Source organism: Ziziphus jujuba, chromosome 9 (genome assembly GCF_031755915.1).
Source record: "Ziziphus jujuba cultivar Dongzao chromosome 9, ASM3175591v1".
NCBI classification, from domain to species: Eukaryota; Viridiplantae; Streptophyta; class Magnoliopsida; order Rosales; family Rhamnaceae; genus Ziziphus; species Ziziphus jujuba.
Genome location: NC_083387.1, coordinates 29,202,185 through 29,206,898, shown reverse-complemented (window position 1 = coordinate 29,206,898; position 4,714 = coordinate 29,202,185). Strand labels below are relative to the sequence as shown.

At 34.3% G+C, this 4,714-nt stretch overlaps 1 long non-coding RNA gene across 2 annotated transcripts; it reads right to left on the bottom strand.

Moving 5' to 3' along the window:
- Positions 1-414: 414 nt before the first annotated feature.
- On the bottom strand, positions 415-4,477 carry LOC112492926 (uncharacterized). Of its 2 annotated transcripts, none has more exons than XR_009634096.1 (2): positions 3,835-4,477; positions 415-3,735 (listed from the first exon to the last, which is right to left on the bottom strand). It is a non-coding gene; the product is annotated as an uncharacterized LOC112492926 (long non-coding RNA). The 2 variants fall into 2 exon arrangements; XR_009634097.1 differs by having other exon boundaries at positions 415-3,704.
- Positions 4,478-4,714: the final 237 nt, after the last annotated feature.

Here is a 4,714-nt window from a genome sequence, read left to right as displayed (position 1 = left end):
ATTTCTTTTTCATTTCGAATCATTACAATTCAATATACCTACTTTTATAATGTGTATTTGTGCGAAGAATAAATGATTATTCCCACTATAATTCCATACACACATTAATATCGTATTATCATGATAATGCCATCTTTATAACGGTAAATAACATACGAAATACTTAAAACACAATACTATTTTACCAAAGCAATACCACCTCTGTTTTCCTTTCCTCTATGAAAAAGCATTTCTCACCTCTCCTCTTGTAAGCATAAGAAAGACTTAGGAAAAATTGCATTCACATTATAGCCTACAACTGATTCAGATTTAGATTCTGCTTCTGGGAAATCAAATGGAGCTCGACTAGTTTCCACTAGATGAGAGATAAAGAACATAAACAATATAGGGAACAAGGGAATACCGGACCATATATGCTTTTAAGGTGAGGATATTTTTAATTATCATCAAAATTGCGTTTAAATTTTTCTTTCACAAATCATCCAAATTTACAATTATTTTTTAACAATGTATTACACCATAGAACATGTTGAGTGCAACATTCTTTAATGATAAAAAATATAAGAAAGAACACCAGCTGCAGACCTGCTCTCTCTCTCTTTCTCTTCTCTCTCCCAAGCTCTCTTCGGCTGCAGACCTGCTCACTCACCAAGTAGACATCGAATGCGGTGACTCCGAGGCTTGTATATCCAATCAGTTCGAAGGTTTCAAAATCCCAGAATTTCACAGTTCTGTCTGCTGAGCCTAGAAAAAGATTTCTATGTAAAAACATTACTAGTTGCTTCTTAAACATTTTAACAAGATTTAAATGATCCCCGTAAACCAATAATAATATAAGGACTTATACAAACCATTTTGATATAGTTATAGAAATATCAACTTGAAAATCATTAACAAGGCAACAAGCCTGTCATATATTTGCAACAATTTCTACAGCAAGGCGCTGACAAGTTTAATTAACTCAACTCATGAAAGCAACTTGGCTTCTGACCTCTACAACGGTAATTTTTTTCATGTGGTTTTTATATCACATACCATCACCTTCAACTCTAGAGGAGATGATCAGTCCATGTCAAACCTACCCTAAATATGTTTTTCTTGGGTATGAAATTAATAAGCCTATAGAAATAATAATAATAATAGAGCAGGGAAGGAGGGGGACCACACCAATAGACTAAACAACAAAACTTTCCCATTCACAAACCCAGTAAATCAAAGGATATCTCAAGCTTGGATAAAAAGGCCTAGACCTCAAACATTTTACACGCCTGTTTCTACATTTTTCTTTCAAAGGGGGAAAAAAGAAGAAGAAAAACACACACACACACGCACACACACACCCCCACCTAGCTGTAGCTCCAGTAGCAAAAATCAGATTGTGGCATAAGAACTTCATAAGAAAACTTCATAAAAGCCTAGGAACCATAAGTAATAAATAAATCAAGGTCATTACATTTAAACTAAATATATTGCTAAAATTAGAATTATGCAATAACATAAAAATTTATAATAAAAAAGTACTTTTTCCAAATAGAATTTCATGAAGTTTGCAAAAGTAATCACTTAAAAAAAGTTCATAAAAATATTCAAAAGTCTATATTAAATATACTCTAGTCATTGCGATAAGGGTGGTCAACAAAGGCTTATAAAGACCCTATCAAAGGGTCACTACAAAAGGATATCGAATTTGAAGAGTATTGGTATCGGCAAGAGGGGAGCTATGAGTCACCTGGGCCGCCAACTTTTTGGTTGGTTGATTCTCCAAACCATATAAAGAGAAATAAATTAACAAAGGAAATTACATATCATAGTGCTCCTCTTCCAAATTTCCATTAAATTTTCACACATATTATTTAAAACTCATCATCACTATTATTAAAGCATAGCCATCCCATAATTAATTAGCCTTTGCATTATCTTTTTTTCATCCCTCTCTCTATCAACTCTCTGGTCTAACATTGTTGTTAGTGGACATTCTGGTTTTAGGCTACGGTAGCCTTGCCATTAATTTGACAAACTTTTAAGGTATTAGAGAGTGGACCTAACTCTGCATATGAAGCCAATTAAATAGATACAAAACAAGACACTTAAGTATCAACCAAAAAAAAAAAAAAAAAAAGACACTTAGAACAGGAAATGACTAAGACAAACTGCAAGGCTTCTCCAGCAATTTGTTCTAGTCAATTAACTACAATTCAATACCAAACAAGTGGCATTAGCCATCAACAAGCAAAAGTGGTCAATGGCCTCACGGTTGACCCATGAATAAATCCTCAATGATCACCATCTGTGTCTTCACCAGGTCAGCCACTGTTCTTTTAAACTCTGTATTGTAAGATGGAAGCGTGTTCTGTATCCTTTAATGGTGAGACTATGCTAGAATTCTTCTATACCCTTTAACGGTGAGAATATGCTTGAATTCTTCTACATGGGACGTTCTGATAATGTAGTACTTAAAAATTGGAGCTTTCATAAGAGCTATTAAATTCACTTCTTTAGTGGCTTGTTCATAAAGACTTTTTTGGTTGGCAGCTATTCTTATATTATTCTGTGACCCCCTATAGTCCTTTAGTTGTGACACTAGAGGCATTTTTAGTTGTGACACTTCAAAGATAATCAAAAGAAAGTAGGAACACAAATCTACAGAAGTATTGGCATTCAATCCTTAACCAAGGAAAAGATTAGGTGTATTATCTGAACCACATCATCATAGAGTTGAAGTGATTTCCAATGCCCAGTGACTGACTATTATTTACTCTGACAAAAGGGCTTATCCAATTTATCAGAGAGAACTAAGGTATGATTTCTCTATTGCATGAATATATATTACTGGAGAAAAGAACAATCTACCACATTATAACTCTAGAAAGAATATCCTAAGCAATTAACACCATACTTACCAGTTTTGGTCCTCAACATTGCTTTTCCATAGGAATTATAATTACGAGAAAACTGGCATGTAAATGCTTAAATGTGGCGAGCCAATAATCAATGCATTCAAAGGAGAAAAGAACAGAAATTCTTCAAGAAAAGAAATCTCTCCAATGAAATGTGAAGCTATTGTAATCATCAATGTCATTTAAGTCCTTAAGTTGCCTCAGGCCCACAACATGTCAACAACTATTAGTGCATCTAGCAAAATAACAACTTTAGACTAGATTGAAACTAACGTACACTCCAAGCCTACTTATTTTCTATGGATAAATTGAAGTCAACTAATAACATAAAAAAAAAATGTCTAATCAATGAATGTTAAACAAGAAAAAGGAAAATATGCTACAAATACATTGACAATCATATTTATAGGTAGATAGTTGCATACCTCAACACCTCAACTTTAGATTACAGCTTTTGTTGGCTAATTTATGTCCAAGTTCACTCTTCAACTCCAATACAGAATCAGCTTTCATAGCCTACTTATAGAAGGACAAATCTAACATAAACAAATGTATAAACTTGACATGACTGTACACTAAGAATTCAGTCATCGATTCACTTCTACCTAACAGAATACCTCTATACGCTGGGGCAAATAAGTACAAGAACATATATAAAAATGACCCGTGTTTGGAGAGAGAGAAGGATATATTGACTATGCCAGGCAATCTCCAAATGCTCCAGCCACAAGAGCAATCTCATACGATTGGCCGAGAGAATCATTCCTGCTTCTAGGATAAGCCGGTTGATGCTTGACTAATTACATCCTCCAAATTCAAAAAAAGCAAATGCAAAAGCCTTATACACGCAAATAAAGAGAGAATTTTATAGCTTTACAGCTTTAAAAGATAAAATAAAATAAAATAAAAATTCAATAAACCGATAAAAACAAATTACCTGCTTGAACGAAGATGGATTCAAAGATCAAACCCCCATCGAAACAAAATTCAAATCTTTTAGACCACTACCAGCTCTTTCCTTGAAATAATCCAAAACAACAGTAGCTCCACTCCTCCGGATGCCAATAACCCTCTCCACATTCTCACCAACTGAACAAGAACTCTCACTGCAATCTACTGCGGTCTTGTAGTGATTTGAAACCACCACTCTGCTGACCTTGGAAGAGATTTCCTGAACAAATCCAGACGGATCCACGAAGTCTAGAAGGTAAATATCGCTGATTACAGCCAGAGGGAGCTGATTGGTTGTAGACAGATGTTAGGGAAGAACATCAGTAGAAGACAAGCAGTAGAGAAGAAGAGGTGAGCTGCTAAAGCTGTAAAAGCTCTGTCTGGATGTGGAATATGGTAGGTGAGATATTGATCAGTGAGAGAAAGAAATTGCACGTGGTTTACAGAGTAAGGATAAAGTTGGAATAATGAAAAAAAGATGGGTAGATGAAAAAAGTTTTAAAAGGCAGGGGTATTTTTCACTAAGGTGTTTAAAATAAGGGTATAGGGCCAAATTCCCCTAAGGCGTCTCGTAGGATGAATGCACTCAAAGCCTTTTTCCTTTTCATACACATTTAGCATTTCTGGTCTTTTTCTTTTTCTTTTTTTTTTTGTACAAAAAAAAAAAAAAAAAAAATTCAAAGTGATATGATATATCATAAAGTTAAGCTTTACAAATTATTGTGCAGTGATATTTATATGAATAGACCCATAAATGTTCCAAACCAAATAGTTTGTTAGTACTGGAAGCTTTTTGGTCATCTTAAGCCCAAAAGAGAAAACCATGGTTTCTATGTCAAATCTTTTCCTTTCCATAGGGCACCATA